The 18790-nt window shown below is 39.9% G+C and overlaps 1 protein-coding gene across 5 annotated transcripts in view; it reads right to left on the reverse strand.

The window, feature by feature from the left end:
- Window positions 1-18790, reverse strand: part of PCDH7 (protocadherin 7) — a 395898-nt gene that overhangs the window by 137776 nt on the left and 239332 nt on the right. The window lies entirely within an intron of this gene.

Genomic DNA, 18790 nt, shown 5'->3' on the forward strand with positions numbered 1-18790 from the left:
TGAGGAAGACAAGCTTTTGATCTGACACAGAGCTCTTCTTCAGGCCTGGGAAATGTACTCAGAGTTGGATACGCAGCGGTGAGATGTGAATAGTTACTGGGAAACAGATGAAAGAGGAAACAGTAAGTTACATGTCATTGTTTTCTGTGTGTTTCAGACACTTGCTGCCAAAAACCAGCACACCAATTCCCCACTCCCCAGGGGCTAAATTCTTTATTCAGGCCTTCCTATTTAAAACAGGCCACCTTTTACTACCTTTACACCTGATGGGTGAGTAATATATTCTGCAAGGTGTCCCATCAATTGAAACATTGTCCAGATGATTTTATTCTTACTCATTCAACACGTGGGTAGCTATGGAGATATCTAATTAATTTAGGGCCAGGTTCTCCCTAATTAAGTGGCATGGTGCATCATGGGATGGGAACAGCCATTAAGAAGCCTGCCTTAGAGATAATGTTCTGAACAAGATCTGTGCAGAACTTCAGTCAGAACTGCAGCTCCCTCATTTCTCTGCATCATCCCCCCCAATGCAGATGGGTCCTAAATGTTATTACTGAGTTCTTAATGAGAAGGGGGGAAAGATAATCAGCTGCACTTAGCGGAAAGGTTATGCACCACACAGTTTCTTGCCAAAGTATTTTTCTTGTCATTTACAAGAATGCCAGTGATCCTGTTATCAGAAGAATACAGTACCAGTGGTAAAATTAGCTACCAATGTTCTAAATAAAGTGCAAGTTTAAAAGGTTTGAATCAAAGAATGCCAGTTTAATATGGTACTGCCTTTCAGAAACATAGAACATTTCTCCTAATGCCTTCTTGATTAATTTCTTACGTTGAATATTTTGTCTCTCTATGCATCTGTATACACACACAACTCTGCAGTTGAGCTTCGTAATGGAAAACTTTCATTTGAATTGACTCATTGTTCCATCACCATGACCTGTTTCATGGCTGAAAAAGTGATCTTAAGTTGGGATATAATGCCTGAACTCTCAGAACATTTTTTTCAGGTGTGATTCTGCTTCCTTTCCCTCCCCAAAGGCTCCTTCCTCACTCCTGCAGTTTTTCTTATAGAGAGCCTTACAGAATTTAATGTGGTTGGAACTGATAGAGTGATATCGCAATTATTCAAAAATTTATAGAATTTAATGGAGTATATTTTTATAGAATGTTTAAACCACCCCTTATTCAGCATAGCACTTAAGCACATTTAACTTTAAACACATAAGTCCATGCCTACATAGCTTGAACAAGACAAAAAAAAAAACTCTGTTAAATTCTACAAAGTGGTTCAAAAATTCTACAGAAAAAAAAACACTTGAGTTCAATAGGAGGCACTTTCGGAAATGTTCTCTACCTTCCCCCAGGATTTGTGACATTTCTCTTAATTTCTCCATTTCAAGTTTGGGAAGGCTGCATTATTCGCTAGTCATGAAGCCAGAAGTGAGTTATGCAGGACAACCCGAATGAGTGTCAATGACACCATATATTCTATTTATGACACTACTTTTATAGAAAATCTATTTTGGAAATGCTTTAGATACTTTTAAAAGTATTTATTAGTAATATTTTTCAGTTTGCTTGTAAAGCCAGGTTGTTTTACAACTAGTCTGAATAAGAGGAGAAAAAATATAAATACATTTAATGTTTTGTGATCTGCCATGACCACAAACAAGTTTTGTATCTCATTGCAAAGGGATGTTACCATCTCTTCATTGGAAGAGAAGGGGAGAAGGAACCCCCTGCCTAACTCTGATGGTACATTATATGGGACCTCAAATCTATCAGTAGTACTGGGATGAATATTGCCAGGCCATTATGACTTTAGGGAGAAAAAGATTAATTCACTAGTCTTGTCTCAATAAGAAAAGGTTTCTGATCCAGTAACAGATTGAAGTCCAGCATAGTTGGAACTGTTAGTAATTGGAGCTCTGAGACCTTCTGTTTCCCTGATTTGGGAGGTTTTGAAGATCTCCCCTCCTTTCAGGAGACTGAGCCTGACTTGACAGTGGATCTGCAGTTGTGGTTCACAGGGACTACATGAGGAGGAAGGCCATACATACCTGTCCATTTGGGTTTGAAATGTAAAGTCTCGGAATAACACTAACACTAATCCACCACTTGCTTTTCCTGAGACACATCAAACAGCAGTTGAGTGGATCTGATACCAGGAAAAGTAGAGATATGCCACACACCATTTCTACCCAGGCTTTTTCTCTGGGGTTTAAGATCTGAATCAGCCATTGTAGACCTGAAATTCAAGCCAGTCCTGGAATTTATGTTCCATAAAATATGTCTGAAAATGACCTAGACTAAACCACAGCAAATGAAGAGATATGGGTTCCAAAATAAACAAACATGCAACCTGGGCCTGGAGAGAAGGTCCCAATACTAACAGCTATGAAAAGGGACAGCACTGTCCTTTTCTAATATTAGCAACAGATAATCATATCTATGAGAGAGCGCTCATGAGGCCTCCCAAGAAGCACTGCTTTTGTAAAGGTTCCTGAAGTTCATTTCTCTGGCATGTGTGTTCCAGAGCCATGGGGAAATGATCACCTTCACCCCCTCATACTCATGTCTTTTCCTTGAGTTATTCAACTTCTCCCCTTATGTGCACCAGCCATTGTCCTTTGCAACACACATCACTGGGAGAGAAAACCTCTACCCATGCCCTTTTGTCTGAGACCGTGTGTGTGTGTGTTGGCATGTGGTGGGATTAGGCTCCAGAAACACTTTTTGCTCTCTGTATCATTCCTTTTCACTGCAGGATTTTGGTTTTTTTAGAGGCAGTGTGTGTGAAACAGACATGCAACAGTATTTACTAAAAAGTATAGAGGGAACCGTATCAATATAAAATGAATGGCTCCCACACCATACTTAATCTAATACTTGGCAAAGTTTAGTTTTTGCTTTGCCTTAGCTTAGTAACAGAGAACAAAGGAAAATCTTATATTTCTAAAAAGCAAGTCCGGTCTCTGACCTACCTCATCAGAGTGAAAGCCTCTCACCACTGCATCCAGATTGATCTCTAGCTTCTCTCCTAGACCTATTTATTATTTCCCATCAACCAAGCTCAGCACATCCCATTTTCCCAAATATGGTTATTTTCTCTTTCACACACCAAATAGGGGTCTGGGAGCAGGGCCACCCTTTATGAATCAGGAAATTGTCCAATGAGGAAAAGATAGCCCATTAACAATTAGTAGGAGCTGCCTTTTGATGTCTAGTACCAGCCATCCACAGTTCCAGGTGTCTGGGTGGAACCAGTTTATCCAGGCCTTTGTTTAAAGTCTTTGGTTTCAATTCTCCCTTGCCATGAAATACACAGTAATATGCAGAGGCAATCCTCAGGATTTGCGTTTTGTTGGTTTTTTTTAAATTTTTATTGGCATTTATTAGATGCAGTTTGGAGCATTAGTCGGTCCCAGTATAGATGAATTATTGATCAGAATGCAGATGAAGCAGGTCAAGAAGTAGGATAAATGCATTTTTACCATGAATATTATCACCATATGTGTTACACATATATGCATTTACATCTAGTATATAGATATAAAATGTACTTTGAGAAAGATGACAGAGAAAAAAACCTGTGCTATGAAATGGGAAACATTTTCTGAATTGCTCCAGGATTCTTCAGTATATGGCAACCGAACTAGATCAGGCAGGATTACATAACTTTTCCATTTATTAACACAATTTGGTTATTTTGGGTCTCATTTTTATAACATCAAGGCCCAACTCTGAATACATTTGCACAAATAATTACAACAATTGAACACACAAACGTTTACGAGTACAAACAAATGGCCAGTTTGCATGCTCTTACTGCTGTGTCTATGCACACAAATTATGAATTGACCTTAAGCTGCAACTTTCTGAAAAATCAAACTTTTATACTCTATCTCTGGGAATCCCTTGAATAATCAAAGAAAGGTGCACCAAATAGGATAGTGCTTTTCCTTCGATTTATAATTACATATTTTTGGAGTAACTACATAATTTGTTTTGTTCTAATATATGCTTAAAATAGACATGACTATGTAATTTTTTTGTTGTTGTTACTTTGTTTTATCATTTCTAGCAATCACTTGATTATTATTGATTAATACAGTTAGTAGGCTTTCTGAATAAATGCAAGAGGGTTGCAGGGTGTGACACAAGCTAATGAGATGGCAATGTGTTCACCAGTACAGGATATTATCCGTATGACAGAAGCACCTTGAAGCAATAAACTCAGTCAGAATCAAGACTGAATAAAGTTAAGAACTCAGAGACAAGAGGGGGAAAAAAGTCAGGAGAACAATTTGAAATTGTAAGAGATGAGACATCAACTAGGAGGAATTTAAAAAATAAAGCAATTTTTTTTTAGTGGCATTAGCTGCAGTGGAGTGTGCAAAACTGAATTGATGCAGCAGGATGCATCAATTCAGGATGCAGGATGCAGCAGCTCTGCAGAGTGTGGAGGTAAGATCAGTAAACAAGTGCCAGTTTATTTACTGAGAATTATTGCAGAGAGGAACATGATCGGGAACAAGGTCAGACACAGTGTAACAGTGCTATAGAGTCAGAGCAAAAAGTGTGAAGTGACAGGGGAAGTAGGGAACAGAGGAGAATACAACGATATTCTAACACAAATTTGTACTTGTTTTCTAAAACATATGCACTGCTCCGTTCCCCCCAATATATTAAGAAGGGCTAAAATTGGTGTAAATGTTGAGCATTTTCTGGGCTCTCATCCACTGCTGGCCATTTGAAAAGCTCACCAGTTTGAAAAGTGCTTATAAAATACCGTGTGATTGTATCTGTGCTTCCCAAAGGAATCATGCTGCCAATGTGTTGTATAATAAATTCAGACCATAACAAAAATGCTTTAAATACACAGCATGGAAGAGAGGGGAAAACAGCAAAAAGGAAAAACTCTAAAAAGCTACAAAAACAGAAATGAAACTTTAAACACAGGACTGTGTAAACATCTTAGGGTGTTGTTTTGTTTTAAAGAATTCAGTCATCTAAAGCACTTTTTTTTTATCCTCACTCCTATGCAGAGTTTCTGTATTCTGCTTTAATAACTTCTCCTTCTGCCACCTCCCACAATCTCTTTGCTGACTGTTTGTGTTTATGTCCAGCCCTTCCCTGCACCACATAACATAGCTAGAAAACCCAAGAACCACGCACTGTAATGCATAGTTGTATTCCTCCGACCATTAGAGTTTGCACAACTGCTAGAGTTTGCTGCCAATCCTCTGTCAGGAGTTAGGAGATTAACTGATATTGTTCAGATCAGCCTAGGACATCAAGTGAATTTTGGAAGCATTGAGGAGTTAAACTAAAATTACTGAACTGTACGCAGCTTAGATACCAAGATGACTGGTGCTGTAGAAAGATGAGGGATAGAGGGAGATGGGTTGGAAATAAAAAGTTAAGTAATCACAACTGATGGCAGTTTCCCATGTTACAGCATAAGCTATATAAAATCTAAATACAGTGAATGCTCATTTACAGCATCATTTTATTATTTAATATAGACAAAAAAGTATAAATGAATATAGTTAGTTATGCTCAAGTTTCATCCATTAATATTTGGGATAGAAAAGAGAGAAGCTGCTTATGAACCAATAGGTTTAATGATATCTTTGCAAACTAATATTGAGATAGCAAAAGGAATGTCTCTCCAAAACTACTCAGGGCTTCACCTTTCTACCAACCAGCTAGTCTGGTTTTAAAGATTTTTAGAAATACAGAGAGCCAGATTCTCAACTAGTATAAATCTGAATAGCATTACTGAAGTCAAATGATGAGACACCAAATTTCATCAGCTGACAATCTGGCACATTGTGTCTTATCATTAAGCAGTTCATTGTGCCTTAAAATACTGATAGGGACAGATTGTGTCTGGTGCTGTGGAGGACTGACAGCGAGAAAGGGCCCAAGGAGCTGCAATTGTAACACTGACAGCTCGGCAGGATCAAACCTGGGACCTGTGGAGCTAAATGCATGAGCCTCTACTGTATGAGCTAAAAGCTTTATGGCTCTTAGCTAAGGCTGTAGCAGACTCATTAATCTCTAAGTGGTCTCAGTGCCACCAGAGGGGGAGAGAGCAGCACACCCATGAGGTGTGTGGGTTACACAATTGTGCAGGTTTCTGTAGGCATCATCATACTTTCAGGGTAATTGCACCTGTGCCTTCACCACGGTCCACTACAGGAGTTTGCTGTCAGACCTCAAGTCTCCTGCCATCACCTGTCTCTGGGCAAGGATCATTGTTCCACTCCCTTCTGACTGGAGGGTTTAAAGCTGCACAGTGGCCTGCTTTACACTGATATCCCCAGCAAGCTAATCTGCCTAAAGGCCAACACCTGTGCTTGGCTTTCTCTGTGAGGGCTATGGACAGTGTATTGCCAGCAGTGAAGTTACCACACAGCTCCTGCTAAGCAAGCACATTTATTCTTAAAAAGTTAAAGCACTACAGAAAAGAATATAAAACCAAAAATATTATTCATATGCTAAAAAGCTTCCCAGAGGTAACCCATTAGCTGTGGTAACCCTTCCCCATGGAGTAGAACCCAATCATAAATAAACCATTCATAGATTTATGCAACAGACCCCAAAGGTACTACATGAAATTGCATATCTGAACACAATCATAGTTCTTCAGCTCCCTTAAGTGCAAGGACTGCCTCTGATTAATACCACTAGTCACCTCAAAGGGAGCAGGGAGGAAGTCGTGCCCTGGCTAAAAGCAAACACATTAAGTGCCCTTCCCTACAGCTTCAGGAGGCATCAGGTCTGTCTCAGTCACAAGCTACCTGCAGATTCCACTGATGGAAGTAACACCACCAACCCAATGCAGGCTTTTGTCTTTAAGGCACAACTGAGCCCATAGCAAACAATATCTCTAATCTAAACTTTGTTTTATCTAGGGCTATATAGAAATACACAGTACCAGCAACATAATGCTCATGAATTGAAAGCTGCTTATGTCTAAAGTTCAGGCACAAAAAAACACCACATCTTCTTAGCATGGCAGTCTAAATTATTCCATTTAAGTTGGCTCAGCATACTTCAAATACACTGCTACAAGGTCCAGATAACAAGGTTTGGTATTATTGTAATTATATTATAATTTCCAGCACAATAACTAAAATTTCTCTGGTTAGCTGAAATATGTTAATGGTCCCTTTCTGGAAAGCTTGCCCCATAGGGAAAGGAAGTTACCTAAAGGGAAAACTCTAGTGCTTATGCTAACCAGAGCAGATGTTCAGATCACTGTCACCACAAGCTAAATTCCATTGATGGGAGAGTCTGCCAGACAGTTAACTCCATAAATAACGTATCAAAAGAAAAGCTTCAGATTGCTGGAAGAGCCAATACACTGAAGGAAATTAAAGCTCAAGCTACTCAAAGCTAGTCATCATAAGAACAAGACTGCATTTGCCCCTGCATAATTTTATTACACACAAGAACAAGTTTTTGTGCTCTTTTTCTGGTATGTCAGGAGACTATTGTCATCTCAACGAAGTCAAAAGCAGACTTGTGTTTGTGTATTCAAATGTTTATCCAAATCTAGTAAACAAAAGCAAAAACCTAGGTGAGATTTTAAAATTGGTTCACTATGAATAAGTCTACTGTGGATCAAAGAGAGACTAACTCAACAAGTACTATTTAGATTATAATAGACCTCAAGAAGAATGAAAAAAGTTGGAATTTAAATATATATATATATATATAGGAAATGCAATGTTACAAACAGAAGACTGCTTCACTGATTGGAGGAATGCATACATCAAAATATTTTGAGATGACTTTCTAGACAAAATTGACATCCTAGTCACAAATATACCTTTAGATCTCCACAGCGACTGGAGAATATGCCAGGAACAATTAGTTTATGTATCAATTCCTGCTAAGAGAAGCACTGATTGCTAAAGGGATCGTTTGACAAAAATGGAAATCCTTTGCGTCTTTGAATCCCGTTTATGGGCCTAATGGCCTGTGTAAGTGTTACTACTGTAGCACGCCTCCTTTCAAATAAAAGTCCAGATGGCTTATAAAATATTTGTTCAGCCTTTCTAGAGATGGAGGAGTAAAGTGAAGAGTATTAAATAGCACTCATGTCACGTGTACCTTTTCTTGTTTAAGAATAACCATGACTGCTGAATGGCCCAGCAACATCTCTGGAGGGGTGGAGATTATATATTTTGATATAAAAATATTAGCCTTTGTGTTGTATATCATGTCTAGATACTACTGTGATTGGCACATTATGGGCAGATGACATGTAGATTAATTCAGGGTTCAGATTTAGCTGTGGTGGGCTCTGGGAGCACCTTACCCCCAAACAGTTTCAAATGCTCACACTCCAGAAAATTCCATTGTGACCAGATATATCCCTGTATTCACACCTTACACACAATTGTAATAATCTTTGTACAGAATATGCCTTGTGAGAGATCATTTGAAAACTAATAGCTTGCTGATAAATAATATCATTGTAAAATGTATGTAGCAACATTATATGTAAATGTATGAAATCCCCCATATGATGTTCTTAGCACAGGTTCAAAATCATGTAGCTTTGCCCAAGCACAAGTATCCTGAATAAAGAAGTGTGTTTACCTCATTTTACATACAGGTAGTAAAGAGGGTCCTCAGGACAGCAGGGAAAGGAGATGGCAGGAGACAAAGCAAGTTTGCATTTCAGCAAACACAGATGAGAAGATCATGGCGATTCCTTCGCCATAGACTCCATGTTGCTTCTTATACTGTTTGAAGAAAACTTTGCTTTGGGGTAATCCACAGAAGAATTCATTTCAAAAGTTAACTGGACTATTTAAAAAAAAAATTAAAAAAGAAAAAAAAACAACCAGGGAAGAAAATCCCAAGGTTGTGAGGTGTGTGTGTGTGTCTCTCTCTCTCATCCTTTGATTTGGGGGAAGATCCTGACACGAGAATTTGGTCAGCCATGTTGCTGGAAACCTGTGGGAAGGATTTTATTTTGAATCAAGTCTACTCTGTTAAGTTTGAGTTGCTAGAAAGCATTTCTCTTGTAACTATTTCTGACTTTAATACCTTATACTTGTACTTGCTTAAAACCTCTCTCCAGAGAGAAACTTGTTTTATTTTTATCTAAACTAATCCAGTGTTGCATTTAAACTGAACTGTTTGGTAACTCCAGTTAAAGTAGCAAACTGTTGAATACGGACCATTTACAGGGGCAACAGACCTAATATCTGAACTGGCCAGGACAGCGCTGGGCATGCAGAACACACATTTTGGGAAAATTCAGGACTAGGAGCATGTCAGGGTCACCCTGTGAGCAGTCACCAAGGCTGGTGGAAGCCATATGGTGACTGGAGTGACTGACCGGTTGCTGAGGTCAGCGTTGCTGAGCCAGGGCTGTAGCCAGAGCACAGACACAATCTAGGTGAGCAGCCCTGGTTGGGAGCTACAACAGCAAAGAACTATAAGACGCTCAGGGTTGCCGGGCTGGTGGTGTCAACACCTCACTGGTTTGGATTGCACTCCAGAATGAGACATCCAGATCCGTATGCTAGTCTGGCTCAATGTGGGATGTTGACTCCCCTATATATCAGAGCATGCAACATTTTAGTTGGGTTCTCAGTAACTGATAGCTTTGTGAATAACAATATGACATCAGAAGTCAAGGTGAAGAGAAAGACATTAGATGCCAATTTCTATGATCTCCTTCTCAGTCTCATGTGTTCCCATAATATCAGCAACCACTTTTATAAAGATATTTCTGTCACCTGTTCTTTCACAGCCTGGGTTTCCTCCTTGTTAGTTAGGCTTTTCTGTGTTTCTGTCTGACTGCAGCAAGAATGATGACAGCACCTTGTTAGATAAGATCCTCTGGTCTGAGTGTGAGACTGAAAACCCAGGATGAAGTCCAAGAATTGTTTACATTTTTCCCAACATCTCATAGATATTAAACTGCAATTATTTAATAATTCCAAATTATCTTAAATAAAAAGAAGTGTGTTCAAAAGAGAAACGAGATAATCAGTAAAATGAATGTAAATCACAAAACTTTAGGCACAGTCTAAAGCTCGCACACATCTCAGCACACAGATTTGAAGTTCTCTACTGCTCCTGATAAAGTTTATATAGAAATAATAAATCATAAAGTGTTCAGTTCAACCAAGACTGTTCCACCCCCTCAGCTAACCTGTCTGGTCTTGCTCTACCTTCAGATAATGTGTCTGAGTTCCCTTATCTAGCAACCAGCCTGCAGCATAGAGACTGGCTCTGCTTTTAGGTGACTCATAGGCCAAGTTGCTTAAGTATTGAGGGGGAGATTTAGCATTCTTCCCACATTGCTCTAGGTGCCATAAGTGCTATTTCATCTTCTTGAAGCTGGCATCCTTAGCCATCAGTTTAATGACTTTACTATCAAGCTTTTAAGTTAGTCTGTTGTTCCCAGGGAGCAGTTTAGTACACATGGTGTTAAAGGGGTCCTTGTCCAGGCACGTTCCCAGTTCGTAGTTGTTTACTCCATTCCCCAGCTGTTTCACAGACAGCATATACCGAATTTGGAAATATCACAGACATACAAAATGGCTTGCCATAGAAACACAACCCATCACATATACACAATTCTCTATGGGTTTACTTTGTTAAGCAAGTCAGCATGATGAAATGGTATTCCCAAATCAACACCAACTTCTCCCTCTCAGGCTTGCATGTGTAGCTGACTCCGTATTCTTAATGAAGGTATTTTTATGACATACAGTTTGACATCATCAAATCACATGTGTAGCTTTGTTAGAATTAAAGCTTTAAGAGTAACCAGTAAAATGACCTATTCCCTGATCTGATCCTTGAGCACATCACATTTACACTTTCATAACTGCCCCATAACATCAGTCACGTTAAAGGGTACAATGAAAATTGAACCCTCTCTGAGTGTAAGCAAACCACCGCTGTTCAATTTTAAGCAGCATAGAGAGGAATCTCTCACAGCTAAAGGAAATATTTATTACCTTTAATAAGTTCTGTTCTTGAGAAGTAGTGTCTGATAGCAAGAAAAAGGAAGCACACTCATAACTCATTAATACTTTCTAATCTGTCTTTTTCTCTATCAATGGCATTTCTATTTCAACATCCAATTCCAATAGAAAGAAAACAAGATTCTAAAGCATCCAAGACAGTGTTAATGGTTCATATAGCACCCAAAGTGCACTTTCCAGTACATAAAAAAGGCATGATCCCTTCCCTGAAGAGTTTACGATCTAAATTTGAACATAATACAATGAATGACAGCAAACAGTACATAGGGTTAAAGTGGAGGAGGGTTACAAAAAATATTTATAAAATTGCTTAGCATGCTATGTATGTTCCATCATCATCCCTTTTATATATACACAATTAAAATTTTAAAGTACTGGTTGTTATTGAGGAGTTATTTAGTTCATGTTAGCAGGAGAATCTAGGTGGCTTCCTTAATAACTCAAGAAATCTATAGTCACTTCTCAATTATCTAATCTAATCCAAATAGAATTATGAAAACACTGCTGCTAATTCTGATGTACTTAAGACATCATGCCAAATGCAGACACACAATGCAATATACAATTCAAATTTGTGAAATTTTCTCCTAATAAGATATATAAGGAAAACTAATTTCTCCTCTCTAATCCATACTTCTGATCTATAATCTGCAATGTGGGTCTCTTTCACAAATATTGCACTTATTCACTGCACAGAACTTGTATTGAGTCAATGGGAGTTCCATGCAGTAAACAAGTACATAATACTAAAAAAACCTACTCTGTGAATAGGATATCAAGAGTCTAGACCAAAGGGGAGAATTCTTGCCTGTGGTTTTGATCATTCCTTATTGAAGCCAATGGGAGTTTTGCTATTGACATCAATAGGAGCAGCATCAGACTCTGTACTGAAATTATATAGACAAATTATTTCAAAAGGAATTATAAAATGGCAACAATGTTTGTCTCTAGGGTTTTGTGCACTGTGTTAGTTCTTCAGGAGAGTCTTTTCCCCATAACATTCAGTACTATCACAATTGAACTTGGAATTGCAATTTAAATTAGATGCTTTAAAATGCATTAATATCATTAATTTCTTACCTTACTATATTCGTTCTTCAAAAGAATCAATTCTCTCTAACAACGAGAAAACAAAATCACTGCCTACATCTAGCTTTAATTAGTATTATCTGCATTAATTGTCACAGTTGATAAATAAGCAGCAAGATATTTATAATGATATTGTATTTTAAGATGTAATAACCATTTTAAGCTTCTATTTATATCACCTTAAACTCTGAGTCAAAGCAGGATTTTTTTTACAGAAATGAGTGAGTATTATTGTTTGAAAACCTATACTGTGCATAGTAATATCATACAAGTTTGTTTATGGACCAAATCCTTATTCTGTTTGGAGTTTATCCATAAAATGGCAAAAAAAAAATATGTTCTTTAATACAGAGTCAATTCTATCGGAATAGTAGAAGCTAAACTTAGGTCATAAACTATTGCACCTTGTGATTCCCTTCTAGGAGCCAGAATTGTTCACGTGTGCCTATTGTATAGTGGATCATACAAGGCATAACTGCAACTTGCCCAATGAGGTAAGGTGTGCTGTGTGCTGATGTTGCCACATCATTTTCTGTGATAACAGCAGTTAGAAATGTAATAATGAAAGAACAATTCACTAAGGTATCAGGGGGGTAGCCGTGTTAGTCTGTATCAACAGAAACAACAATTTTATTTTATCTGGCAATAATCTCTAAAGCATTCCCATAAAATATTACAGAGAAGAAAAGATAAATCAAACACTTTAAAAATGAAGCTGATTATAATTGTATAAATATGCATAAATCAGATAAATACTATGCCAGCATTTATGTCAGTGTATTTAGGGATCACAAATATGATTACTTTGGGCCTCTCCAGCAATTAATAGCCCATATAGTTATGTCCACAAGTATACAATAATTGAACTGTTTTCCCAGCTCTGGTTAAGTCATTTTCATCGTAAAAATATAGGCAATCATGTAAACAATACGATATAGAACAAGTTCCATGTATAAATATGTGTTTAAATATCTTCATCTTATTGACAAGTAATTTATATTTTTAAAACATCTTTCAATATTAAGATTATTCTACATCTAAATATACAGTTATAAAAAGTGAAAGCAAGTGAATTGCATTATTCAGCTGAGAGCCATATTTACAGACACAGTTTTCCAACTTTCTGGAAATAACCCATCTTAGTTGACAAAAAGTATCACACTAAAGGTTGAAGAGAGTCAGAGAACCACTATCTCCAGCAAAAGCGTGTGCATACTTTCCCTGTTGACTGCCTACTTTCATGTGCAAAAACACACCTGGTAAGCACCAGAACAGGTGAAGAGATGCCACTGTAATAACCCCTGCAATCTGCCCATACAAAGCAGAACGGTACAGTTCACATAAGAAATTAAACTTTCTTATTTAATTAAACACTGCTGCACTTGGACAGCATCTGTGTTTTGTCTCAGCTTATTTTATTATATGCAGGGCTGGCTCTAGGTTTTTTGCCGCCCCAAGCAAAAAATTTGCCGCCCCAAGCTCAGGTGGGGCTGGGGCTCCACTGGAAGTGGAGGGAGTGATGTCACCTTCTCCCGGCACCTGCAGGGGCTTTACCCCCTCCCCAGCCCCCAGCCGCGCAGAGAAGCCCCGATATAAGGGGTGGCACAAGGCAGCGCAGCAGCCAGTGCACAGATGAGGTGGCGCAGCCCCGAAAGGACTAGCCCTCTCCTCCCCAGGTAGCGGCAGGGCCCTGGCAGCTCAGCATCCCGGGGTTGGGGCTTCCCCTTCCTGCTGCGGCACGGGGCCCGACATCCTCACCCCGTCTAAGTGGCGCAGCTCTGAGAACGCACCTGCTCCTCCCCCCCCCCCGCCCCCGCCAAATAAAAAAAGGCAGGCCGGAATGCAGCCCCTGGAAATATGCCACCCCAAGCACGTGCTTGCTTTGCTGATGCCCAGAGCTCGTCCTGATGTGCACCCTACTTCTTCTTTCAGACGTACACTCTTGTCTTATGCAGTGATAGGAGAAACTGAAGTGTTTAAGGAGGTCTACTTTTTTTTGCTACTACTACAAAAAAGACCTTAATTTTTTATAATAGAAAGTGAAGATTACAAGAGGCTTCAGATCCATACACTACTGCTGAAAGGGCAGTTCTGAGCAATTCAGGGGACAGTTTAAAACTGCTTCTTTTTTCCCCTCATGGCCCTTTCACCAGATTTAGCCATACTCCTCCTTTAGCTGAGATTTTCTGTTGCTTTAATATATTTTAAAACTCAGCTCTCCTCTGAAAAGCGATTAAATTAAAATGATGCCTTTTTATTCAACAGATCTGTTACGTCTGTGTATCCAGGATCTGAGGGTATGTCTACACTGCACTTAGAAAACATTGGCTAGCCCATGCCAGCTGACTGAGGCTCATGGAGCTTGGGCTAAGGGGCTGTTTAACTGTGATGTAAACATTTGGGTTGGGGCTGTGGTCCAGGCTCTGGGACCCTGCCAGGTAGGAGTGTCCAGAGCTCAAGCTGCAGCCTGAGCCCAAAATGTCTACATGTGAATTAAACAGCCCCTTAGCCTGAATCAGCTGGCACAAGCCAGCAACAGGTTTTAAATACAGTGTACACATATCCATACTGTCTAATTCACTTTAGGTATGTCTTCACTGCAGAGTTAACCTGGGTACTTGCCCAGGTTTTAGCTCTATTCCCATCCACCCCTCCAAAGAAAAACCCCTTGCCCAGGTTTGAAGATGCTTTAAATCCAGGCTGGTTTATTCATCTAGAGTTTGGGTGCTGCCTTCACTTGGGCTGGAACATACCCACTTTGCAGACAGAATTCAAGGAAATACTGCTGGCAGTCCTCTAATGACCTTTTCACAATTCTCCCTGGAGGACAGACAACTTCCCATGCAATTGACAATTCACTGGGAAAGAATCCTCAGGTGTGTCAGCTCAAAGAACCATGGGATGTTCCCCGCCCCGCCCACACAGGCAAATGCAAAAAGAGTAAGGACGGGGTAACATGACTATGACTTTGCTGTGGAAATGCTCATACCTGGGCTAGGCTAACCCAGGTGCCGATCATCCAAGTTTAACTTTGCAGTGAAGACATAACTTATTTTTGTCAGGTAGGGTTTCATTACTATTTACTCTATTAGCCCTACAGGGCAAGCACAGGTAAGAGAATTAGCTGAATTATGTGTTTTATTTAAGCATTATCAACAGAACTATGTATTGCAATCAGTTACACCTGGGTAACCCCACTCACTGATGTTGAACATGTGTTAGCAAGGACATAGTTTCAAACCATTGGGTGCATATAATTCATCCTGTAGAACCTTTATTGCTGGTGATAATGCACAGGAACAAAAGAGTCCAGACTAAGTTTTTAGGCCAGGCAGTTAGGAATAATAATAAAATCTAAGTAATAAAATAAATAATAAAATCTAATAATAAAAAATTCTAAGTATAAACTGAGGCTATTCAATATGGGAATCATTGACGCTAAATTTTCAAGCTCACAATGGAATTTTTTACTGTCATTTTCAGGGAACAGCTGTACATTCAACATCAGTGAAATTGTTTAGGCAAAAATAAAACTTAAAAGTAACCCAGGCACCTGTATATCTTGGTTGCCAGCCTGGCAGAGGATGATATAGGGTTATCATATTTGATTTTGTTTTCTAAATCTCTTCTAGTGATGAAATACCTAATAGAAGCTGTCTTACTCCTTCAGATCAGCCCTGGCACTCAATTGCTCTCCAGAAAAAGTTTGGGTAGCTTTGACATTTTATTTTACTTCAAAAGCTGAATTGGGAGACAGTTACCAATTCCTTTTCTTAAGCAACAAAGCTTTAATTCAGCCTTTTGTCTGCAAAGCATACAAGCATAGCAGATTACTCTGAAGCTATGATGCTGAATGTTTAAAGTTTTTAGTTCCAAGCTGTTTTTAAATCACTTTAATTTCTTTTCCTTTCTTAATGCCAGCTGCAGATAGTGATGGCACTCATCTTTTTTGTGCCTTCTGGAGGGCCCCAAAAATGTACAAAAAAAGGGGCTGGCATGTACACTGGAAAGTTCATTTCTATCTAGGAAGGTTGTTACCCAGGGGAGGAGAGACGCTGAAAAAGAAGACTCAGCATCTTTCTCTTTCCTTTCATGCTTGGTTACTAGAGCTCGGCAAACAGTCTGCAGCAATGGATACTGGGGCCCTAGAGGAGAATTCCTTAGCTAGTACAGCTGTCTATCATATTTAAGAAGCTTCTGCTATAGATATATACTATCAATTCCCCCTCTCTGAACAGATATGTCCTTTTTTTCCCCTGTTTTAACTGAAGACTTTATAGGAAAACAGATTTTTCCCATCACTGTTTTCTTTACCCTTTACTTGAATTACAGAACATCTGATATAATGATCAGAAACTTATTAATATAAGAGTTTGACCTGTTAACTCACATCCAAAGCCAAATTATAATTATTCTTTACTTACAGCACATCAGCTAATTCGGTATCCACAGTGCAGAATTCTTAAGCAGACAACTTCTTTCTAATTTCTAGGTTGTTTCCGTGCAGGTCTGACTGAAATGCTACTAAAGTCTAGATAAATTAAAATCACTACATTGATTTTGTCCGCCAACCAGTCACTGGTGAAGAATGCACTTATACTTCTATGGCATAATAGGTTTATGAAGCCGTGCTAACTATCACTGATCATGCTCCTTTTGGCTAAGGGTATAAGCCACAAAGAAAAACTCCAGACCCAGGTGCCTATGTCCCCATGCATAACCTACTGTGATTCAGGAAATTCCTGCCTGGCTGCCACCAAATCCTGTAGGTGCCTAAACTCATTCAGTGGCTAACTTTCCACTGTAACAGTTCCGACATGCTTAATTTAAATCCCTGGGGCTTGCATACTGCTGCTTTTCTCTAGGTATTTGGATATATCCTGCTTAAGCCCCAGAGCAATTCATGAACTAGGGGAACTTAGGCATTTGGCCACCCACCTTGTGTACAGGCCCTGATCCAGTAGGTGTGCTCAGAGGCCACTACCTGGATTGGGTCTCATTCAAAATTCAGATGGAGGAGGAGGAGGAGATGGTGGTGCCCACCTTGTCACTTTTTTCTTGGAGGTTAGAGAGCACTCACCACAGATATAGGAGACCCAGGTTCAATTCCCTCCCTGTCTGCCAAAGGGGGAGAATGGAGACCCCTTTCCCCCCATCCCCCATGGGTGCCCTAACCACTGGACTACAGAATCAGCCCAGCCCAGCCCAATGACAATCTACAGTGGCACCATCACTGGGTGTGAGAGAGAACTCATGACTCTGTATCCCAGTGGTTCGGGCACCCAACTGGCAGGTGGGAATCTAGGATGTGGTTCCCCCCTTGTTCCAATCTCACTTGCATTATTAATCCATAGTGAAACAGCTTCAATAGAAGATTGAGGGAGCCTCTCATCAGAATATCTCAGAGATTAATGCATGCTCTCCTGAGAGTTAGGATTTGAACATGGGAACTTCCTTCTCCCTCTCTAGTAGAGAGGGGGGAGTTGAACCTGGGTCTCCAACATCCCAGGTGAGTGCTATGACCGCTGGGCTAAATGTTATAAAATGGGCAACACCACCACCTCCTCCCCACTGTGCCCCTTTTGTGGGGAGCAAGGTAGGCACCTAACTCCAAGTAGTGGGTTTCCATTAATTGATCACACCACTCCTCAGCCTGAGATAGGTTTGGGGCTTAGCACATACCCCTCTGGCTGGTGTCTCCCATTGGCTAGCCTAGGCAGCTCCCCTGGCTTTTGTAGATCCCATTCTCAGGCAATATCTCCCCCCATTTATTGTATAAGGAGTTTAGGACCTTAATTCAGGCTTTGTGCACCATAGTGTTGTTCCTGTGATTTTTCTAGACACTTAAAAGTTAGGTTTTGAGATCCGGGAGGGTTTAGCCCTTAGAGTGAAATGCCTGCCCTCTACCTGTGTAAGGACACTTCAGATTTCAACCTTAAGTATGCATGTGAAGAATTTTGCCATCCTATGCCAGGGGCCGAATAAGGCTTCCTTCATTGCTCCTACATTCCCTTGCCGGGCGGGGGGAGGCGGGAGAGGATATTCCACTGTGGGTCACTGTTGCCTCTTTACAGGCCTTATATGATGTAGAAGCAATGTCAGGGGGCCACAGAGGGCAGAATCTGGCCTCTGCTGTCTCTCTCTATACCCAATACAGTCTCCTGTCCCCAGCTCAACCCTTATGTTCACCTGATCCCACTTTTTTCCAGCATTTCTCTCATAGTGTCCTCTATGCTATTGTCTTCTCCCACCCCCATCTCAGTCTTTTTTGGACCCCTTCAGTCTCTCTTGCATCCCACTTTTCCCTGATCCTTCAATTTCTTCTGTATTCCACATTCTCTTCTCAGCATCCATTCTTTCTCTGAACTCACCTTAGTTTAAATTCTAATTTCCCTAACCCTCTCAGGCTCCTCTCTCCATATACCCCTGTGTCCTCAGAGTTTCTTGTCCCACACTCTTATTTTACAGTAGAGCCATTTTCCTGAAGGCATCCTAGCTTCAGTCTCATTGGAAACAATGGGACATGGTGAGCATGATGACTCAGGGCAGCCTCACTTCCACATGTAAAGACTGTAGTGAAATGGATGCCACCTTGACAAAGGCAGCATGGCTTCTGCCCCTTTTAAAGTAACAGGAGATGGATTCCTTAGGAAAAATGTGCACAT

The sequence above is a fragment of the Lepidochelys olivacea genome (assembly GCF_965140295.1).
Source record: "Lepidochelys olivacea isolate rLepOli2 genome assembly, chromosome: 4".
Taxonomy (NCBI): Eukaryota; Metazoa; Chordata; order Testudines; family Cheloniidae; genus Lepidochelys; species Lepidochelys olivacea.